Source organism: Molossus molossus, unplaced genomic scaffold, assembly GCF_014108415.1.
Source record: "Molossus molossus isolate mMolMol1 unplaced genomic scaffold, mMolMol1.p scaffold_m16_p_8, whole genome shotgun sequence".
NCBI lineage: Eukaryota > Metazoa > Chordata > Mammalia > Chiroptera > Molossidae > Molossus > Molossus molossus.
Window position 1 is genome coordinate 51694590 of NW_023425402.1, and position 9025 is coordinate 51703614.

Sequence of the window (9025 nt, forward strand, 5' to 3'; positions counted from 1 at the left end):
AATTATACTCTAAAATAGGATCAGGAGAGACATACTATTTTGACGTTGCTGACTTGTGTAGATTTTCCTCCAAATGAATCAAAATCTGCCTCACTGTATCTGTCAAGCATTGATTATTTTCTTTGGAGACACGCAAAATAAGACTTAATCTCTCACCCCACCCCACCAGCTGTCATGAAACTTTGTGCTACATTTATTTACTCCTCTCATTGATGTTTCTCTCTCTCTCCCTCTACCTTCCTCTCTCTCTAAAATCAATAAAGGAAAAACAACAACAACAACAACTTCATGGTACAGATAAAAAACAAAAAACAAAACACTTCTCTTTATTCGGATAAATATGTGATTAGACTAAATGAGGACTCATGGATATTTCAGAGATTGTTTTTCTTGGTTCAATGAATAGTGATAATGTTTAACTTGATGGGTAGACATGAAGTGGGAAAGAGGTTATTTAAAAAAAAAATCAAATTTGCCCTGGTTTGTTTGGCTCAGCAGTTAGAGAGTTGGCCTGCGGTCCAGAGAGACCTGGGTTTGGTTTCCGATGTGTCCCTTTCACATCAATGTTTGTCTCTATCTCTCTCTCTTCCGCTTTCTCCCTCCCACTCTATCTGAACAAAAAATGGAAAAATGTCCTCGGGTGAGGATAAAAAAAAAATCAAATTTTTTTATACATGTTAACATTTGTGTATCTGAATTGTGATCTCTGAAAGGCATCTTATTGGAGATGGAAAATAGTCATTTGAATAGTCAAGGTTTCAGCTCATAGGGAATATTTTTGATTGAAGATATGAATTTAGAAGTCTTCTCCATAAAGATGATATACATTTTGGAGATGATGGCATTCCTTAGTGAGAGTATGTGGTGGGAGAGAAGAGTTCCCAGGGAAAGCCCTTGAGAAACCCAACATTTTCAGGTAGAAGTAAAACAGGAAACTCAAAAAATTATCCATATTAGAAGGAAGTCACTAAGTATGACAAAAATACAAAACTCATCATTTCCATGCCAACCTCACCCAGCTACTTCTTCATTGTCTGCTTTGATATTGGCTCAAAGTATACGTGTTAAATAGAATTCAGTGTCATCCTGGTTTGAAAACCCTCCTAGGATAGGCTGACTGCTTTTTAGCAGGCAGGTCTTTGATCTCAAATGATGAAGAACATACTGAGAGATTAGCCCAGCAATCTCTGAACCAAACAGGAATCTTGGAGAGTAGGAAAGAAACCTCAGTGGTACCGCACTGTCACAGAGCAAATTTAGGATGAAGAGATGGAGATACTAATTATTATTGTAACACTGGGTTTAAAATTATCATATTATCCCATAGTTTTGTTGGGTTATTTCTCCACTTGTAAAAATTGGTAAGACATATTCCATTAAAATAAAAGAATATGGAAAGCAGATCATCTTCTTCTGTTAGGACATTTTATAGTCTTCTGATTCTTTCATAAGTAGTGATTTCATGCTCTGCACTCAGAGGTGATACTTTACTGTGAAACTAGTCTGAAACCATTCCTATTAAGCTAACAGATGAAAAAGAAAGGGCTATGAAAATACTGTTGAAAAATTTGTTCTTGAGATTAATTTATGTTACTGTTATTTGGAAAATGATATATTTTATTCTCTAAAATTCCACTTATACAAGTTATCCTCCTTTTATAGCTAGTCAGTACCTTGGATTTGTATAGCTTTTATTTGTATAGAACCAGTTTATTGGAATAAATGTAGGCATCAGATTAATCTAAAAACAAATTGATTGGATTTAAAGCCACATTTCTTGTGTAAGTAATAATAAAATAATAACATATAGCTAAAAGTAAAAGCAAAACAATTCAACAGTGTTAATATTAATAATATACAATATAAACAAAGTTAAAACTTCAAACAATACTATGTTTAGAAAGCACCCTGAGGTAGGCTTCTATGCTGTTTAAATGCAGTAAGAAGTCAAAAATATTGATTATAAAACTGTTTTTCTAAACAAAATTTTGACAGTGTAGAAGTTGAGCTATTTTATTTTAATAGCTAACATTGTTTATGATAAAATCTACCCTGAAAAATGTGTTGTTCAACAAATAGTAATTTGTTGATATAGCATTATAGACTACAAACAAAATGGTAAACGTCTTTATTTTAAGATAAGAGAGGGAGGAATAGAGGGAGGGAGGGAGACAGAGAGAGAAACTGTCACAAAGCAAATTAGGAAGAAGAGAAGGAGATACTAATTATTACAGGATTGATCAAATTATTATAGTTTGGTTGGCTCTCCACTTATGTATTTGAAGATCTCTAGCTTTCACTATCTCCTCCATTAATTCCTGAAGAAAATATCTTCCAAAATACATTCAATAAGCAAAAAACAGAGACCCTATCTTCAGCAAAAGTACCTAAGCATATTTACAAGAATGTTTTTAGGCAGAAGGAGAATGGTTCCAAGGAGAAACACACTAAAATAGGAAGGTATAAAGAGCACAGGAAAGAGTGAATATTCAGTAAACTGAAATGAATATTAATTATTTAAAATAATAATAATATTTTGTAAGGTGCAAATATATATAGAATTAAAGTGGATGAGAAAAAAACCAAAAGTAGAATGTGGCAAAGGAATTAAAGTACAATAAGGATCATAGTGTAAGATAGTGGCAAAGGTAGTAATTTAAAATAACTGTACTAAGTTATGGATGAATAATATAATCCAAATTGCAATCTCAAAAATACTAAGTAGCAAGTTATTAATAGTGAAATAAGATAATAAAAATACCTGATTAATCCAAAATATGGGGGAAAAGAAATTATTTATACATACACATGCACACACACACATAAATACAAATTTAATAAATTAATAAAAAGATCCATCCAAGCAATATAAACATCATTTTCAAATAAATATGAGAAAAACTAAACAACATTTAACCCATCATGCAAAACTTGTATTATTTGCTCTCAGGTCATGATACATTTGAAAGGAGACTAGCAAATTCTAATTCATGATATCTAAGTAACTTTTAAAAACATAAAATAACATACCTTTTATTTCCTTTTATTCCCTAAATTTTGTTTACACAATCTTCTAAAATTTAGTTAATAAAGTTAAATATATTGTCAACCATTAATAGGCTTTTTCAAATTAAATATATATAATTAATAAAATTAGATTTTACTGTATTTTGGCACAACAATTGACTCTATTTTATCCAAAATGAATCATGAGTAGAATATAAATTAATATGTGTAATTATATACATGTCTAATGTGTACAATTATATTCAGAAAAAGAGAGAAGGAAGAAAAGAGAAAATTATAAGGAGAAATCAAATATTAGTGAAGATTTTATGAGCAGATGGAGTATGTCAAATTTTAGATTTGGTGGAGTTTCAAAGAATAGATTTTCCCAAACTCCCAAAATATACCAAAGGGTTAATTAAAAGTAACTTTAATGTATATAATTAAGGATACCAATTAGGAATTTAAAATTGTTATTTAACTATTAAAATCCAGTGAAAAATTATTAACGCCTTCTTTGTTTTTTAAAATTAAATATACTTATGCTCAAAATGCTCCTACTGTTTCTGGCATGAAAGTATCAGTTTTAGAAAAAACAAGTTTCTAACACAGAAGGAAATAGGTTGCAAAGTAAAGAAGCACTGAAGATGGCCAAGTGTGTATTTTTTAACATAGCTATAGATATTCTTTGCTAGGTAATCTGTTTTGCACTTGATGGAGTACGCCAGACTATCATGTAGTTTTTAAATATTTTCTAATGTTCTCATTAACTAAAAGACACAGGGAAAAATTCAAATTTTAACTCATTAGCATAAAATGGGGAAGCCAGATGGTGTGTTTATAGAAATACCTGACTCAGTTATTGGCCTTCACATTCTTGACTTACAGGTTTCTATCCTTGAGGCATCTAGCACATGCCTCTGCTATCTACAGTTAAATAACTCTTAGAAATCAATAAGGACAGGTTAAAATACCTAGTTAAAGTTAGATAAAGAAAAAACTGTGGAGGCAATAAAAAGATGAGTGCTTTCAGGGGGTTGGTGGTGGTGGGGAGATGAATAGGCAGAGCACTGAAGACTATTAGGGCAATGAAAAGACTTTGTATGATACTGTCCTGATAAATATATATAATTACATATTTGTCCAAACTAATAGAATGGACAACACAGAGTGAACCCTAAGGTAAATTATGTACATTGGGTGATTATAAAGTGTCAATGTATATTAATCCTTGTTAAAACGTGCACCAGTTTGGTGAGTGATGTTGATAATGAAGAAGGCTATGCATATGGTAGGCTAGGAGATATATAGGAAATCTCTGTATTTCCTTCTCAGTTTTGCTGGAAACCTAAAACAGCTCTGAAAAATAAAGTCATAAAAAGTGGATATAGTATCTGGCCAGTGTGGCTCAGTTGTTGAGCATTGACCCATGCACCAAGAGGTCTCCAGTTCAATTCCTGGTCAGGGCACATGCCCAGGTTGCGGACCTGATCCCCATTGGGGGGCATGCAGGAGGCGGTCAGTCAATGTTCTCTTTCATTGATGTTTCTATTTCTCTCTCCCTCTCCCTTTCTCTTTCTCTAAAATCAATAAAGAAAAAACAGTTAAAAAAAAATGGATGCAGCCCTGGCCGGTGTTGCTTAGTCGGTTGAGTGTCATCCCATGCACCAAGAGGTTCCAGATTTGATTCCAGGTCAAAGCACATGCCCCGGTTTTGGTCTTGATCACCAGTAATGGGGCATGGAGAAGGCAACCAATAGATGTTTCTCTCTTAGTGATGTTTCTCTCTCCCTCTCTATTCCCCTCTCTCTCTAAAACCAATAAAATCATATTTTTAAAAAATAGATGCAGATCATGAATGCTTCACAGAAGAAATGTAGACTAAAATATAATCAAATTGATTAATACATATATTAATGCAAATTGAATATGAAATATAATTTCAAAAATCTGTAAATACTTTTATTTATGAATAATGGGAGTATAATTTAACTTCGTTTTTTCTTTTATATCTTAACTTTTTTGAACTGTATTTTTACACATGTCTCATGTATACTGTAGAGTTGTGCAATGATTTCTGTTCCACTCTGATATTTTTTCTTTCTTTTAATGTATAAACTCCTTTTACATTTTTTCATATGACAGAGATATTTGGTCTGCCTCTTCTATATTATTCTGTGGTCTATTTCTGTTCTCATATTGTACCCTGATTATTTTCTTACTTGAGTGTATATGTTTTCTGATATTTAGCAAGGTTTTTGTTTTGGATCTGGTAACCACCTTTATAATTATCAGTATATGAAGGTATTTCCTAGTTTTCTATTTTTTTAAGAATCATCACTATTAATTCCCAAATAGAAAAAAAAAAAGAGGAGGAAAAATGAATTCCTCTCCTTTATATTCATGTATTTATCTTCCTTATGTAAGTATATACAATTATATTTTCTTGTGTGTACCTTTATACTATTCCATTATCATGTACTTTGTCACCACAGAGTAATGTTTTTGACTCCCAGGTTTTACAGATGAGGTGATCAGTTAATCTTCTCTGCATCTCTTCTTATTTATCATTTTCTCCCTTCTATGCTGTTTCTACAATGTAGAGCATGTAATTTTGATTTTTACATCTTTAAAAGATTACATACTAACATTGTACACAATGGTGAGAAACTAGAGGCATTTCCACTATGATCAAGAACATAGTAAAGATATCCCTTCTCACTACTGCTTTTCTATATTGTACTAGAAGTCTTAGTTAATGCAATAAAACAAGAAAATAAAATTATATACATTGTAATACATAAAATAAAGTATATAAGGTAAAACTGGTTTTGTTCACAGATATCATGATTTTCTATGTAGAAAATATGAAAAATTGACAACAACCAAAATGGGACTGGAGATGATGAGTAATTATAATAATATTGCAGGATACAAGGTTACTATACAAAATAAATTAATTTCCTATGCCAGAAATAAACAAGTGGACATTGAAATGGAAAACAATCCCATTACATTAGCACACCAAAGATAAAATGCTTGTTGTAAATCTGACATATATATATGAAAAAATTAGAAATCTTATGAAATAAATCAAAGAACACAATAAGAGATACACTCTATGTTCATAGATAAGTAGACTCAATATTGTCAAGATATTAGTTCTTTCACTTGATCTATATATTTAATGCAATATCAATCAAAAGCCTAAAATGTTATTTTGTGGAAATTTATAATCTAATTCTAAAGTACATATGGAAATACAGAATACTCAAAATAGTCAACACAATACTGAAGTAGAAGAACAGAGTTGGAGGACTGACATTATCCAACTTTAGGACTTTCTGTAAAGCTGCAAAGCAAGACAGAGTGGTATTGGTGAAAGAATAGGCAAATAAACCGATCAAAGAGAATAGAACCCCATAAATAGGCACACAAATATAGTTAACTGACCTTTGACAAAGGAGCAAATGGTCAAAAGAAAGTCTTTTCAGCAATGTGTTCTGGAACAACTATACCTCACATGCAAAGAAGTGATTTTAGACGCAGACTTTATGCCCTTCACAAAATTAACTTTAAATAGATCCTAGACTTACATGTAAAATGAAAAACAGTAAAACTCTTAGAAGATAACAGGAGAAAATCTAGTTGATCTTGGATGTGCTGATTACTTTTATATATAACCCCCCAAAATTAATTAAATTTTACTTAATTAAAATTGAAAACTTCTGCTCTGTAAAAGACATTGTCAAGAGAATAAGAAAACAAAATCAGACTGGGAGAAAATATTTAGCAGAAGACATATCTGATAAAGAACCAATATCCAAAAGGTACAAAAAAAAAAAAAAAAAAAGTCTTTAAAACTCAACAATAAGAAAACAAAGAACTGGATTAAAAATAGATAAATGAGCCCTGGCCAGTTTTGGCTCAGCGGTTAGCGCGCCGGCCTGTGAACCAGAGAGTCCCGGGTTCGGTTCCCACTAAGGGCACGTACCTTGATTGCAGTTTGTCCCCGGCCTTGGATGGGGTTGTGCGGGAGGCAACCACTAGATGTGTTTCTCTCACGTTGATGTTTCTCTACCCCCCCCCCGCCCCCAACTTCCCACTCTGTCTGAAGATAAATGCAAAAATATCCATGGGTGAGGATAAAAAAAAAAAAAATAGATAAATGACTTGAACAGACATCTGACCAAAGAAAATATGAAGATGGCATATAAACATATAAAAGAATACTAACATCATATTTTATCAGGGAATTGCAAGTTAAAACAAGAGTAAAATACCACCACACACCTATTAGAAGGGCCAAAATTCAGAACACTGAAATACTAGATGCTGGTGAGGATGTGGAAAAACAGAAATTCCTATTCATTGCTGATGGGAATATAAAATGGTCCAACCATTTTTGAAGATAGTTTAGTGGTTTCTTATAAAACTAAATATAATTTTACCATACAATTAAGCAATCATGCTTCTTGGTATTTATTCAAATTAGATGAAACTTATGTTTACACAAAAATGTATATACAGATAATTATAGTGGCTTTATTCATAATTGCCAAAACTTTGAATCACCCATATAACCTACTTCAGTAGGTTCATTGATAAATGAAACGTGATATATGCAGACAAAGGGATTTTATTCAGCACTAAAAAGAAATGAGCTATCAAACCATGAAAAAACATGGAGGAATCTTAAAAGCATATTACTAAATGGAAGAAGCCAATCTGAAAGGCTACATAGCATATTCTAACTATAAAACATTCTGGAAAAGGCAAAACTATGAAGACAGTAAAAAGACCAGTGGCTTCCAGGGATTAGGGGATAGAGAGGGATGAATAGGCAGAACACAAAGGACTTTTAGGACGGTGAAACATTTTGTAAGGTATGTACATGTCATTGTACATTTCTCCAAATCCACATAATGTACAACATGAAGATTAAACCCAGATGTAAATTATGGCCTTAGGTTTATGATGGTATGTCAATGTAGGTTCATCAGTTGCAATAAATGGACCAGTCTCATGGGGTATGTAGATTCTAAGGGAGGTATAAACCTATAATGACTCTAAAAAAATCAATTTAATAAAATATACAGAGTTCTCTCTTTCCGGACCTGGTGAAGCAGAAGGTGCCATCATGGGAGTCGATATCTGCCACAACAAAGACCGAAAGGTTCGGCGCAAGGAGCCCAAGAGCCAGGACATCTACCTAAGGCTGTTGGTCAAGCTATACAGGTTTCTGGCCAGACGAACCAATTCCACCTTCAACCAAGTGGTGCTGAAGAGGTGGTTTATGAGTCGCTCCAACAGGCCTCCTCTGTCCCTGTCCCGGATGATCCTGAAGATGAAGCTTCCTGGCCGGGAGGGCAAAACTGCCGTGGTTGTGGGCACTGTAACTGACGACGTGCGTGTCCAGGAGGTGCCCAAACTGCAGGTGTGTGCACTTCGTGTGAGCAGCCGTGCCCGAAGCCGCATCGTCAAGGCTGGGGGCAAGATCCTCACCTTTGACCAGCTGGCCCTGGACTCACCGAAGGGCTGTGGTACTGTCCTGCTTTCTGGTCCTCGCAAGGGCCGAGAGGTGTACCGGCATTTTGGCAAGGCCCCAGGGACCCTCACAGCCACACCAAACCCGACGTGCGATCCAAGGGCCGGAAGTTCGAGCATGCCAGAGGCCGGCGGGCCAGCCGCGGCTACAAAAACTAATCCCAGATCCTGCCTTGTTATTAAAAAGATTTTGGATGCTGGGGAAAAAAAAATATATATACACACACACACACACACACACACACACACACACACACACACACTTGGTCTTTTATAATACTTCTACAAATAAGTATGTAAAATACTCTTGTTCTTTGACCCTAGAAGACTCCTCATCAACGATATTATCTAGATTCTTCTATATTTATAGATATTTGGGCTCTGGCCTTTATGCTTGTGTAAAAACTTATATAGACTAACAATATTTTTCATATTTTTTTATATTGGTTATTTTATAGGTATTTTCATTCTC

The 9025-nt window shown here is 33.8% G+C and overlaps 1 pseudogene; it reads left to right on the forward strand.

The window, feature by feature from the left end:
* Positions 1 to 8117: 8117 nt before the first annotated feature.
* LOC118621523 lies at positions 8118 to 8748 on the forward strand (annotated as a pseudogene).
* The last annotated feature ends 277 nt before the right edge of the window (positions 8749 to 9025 follow it).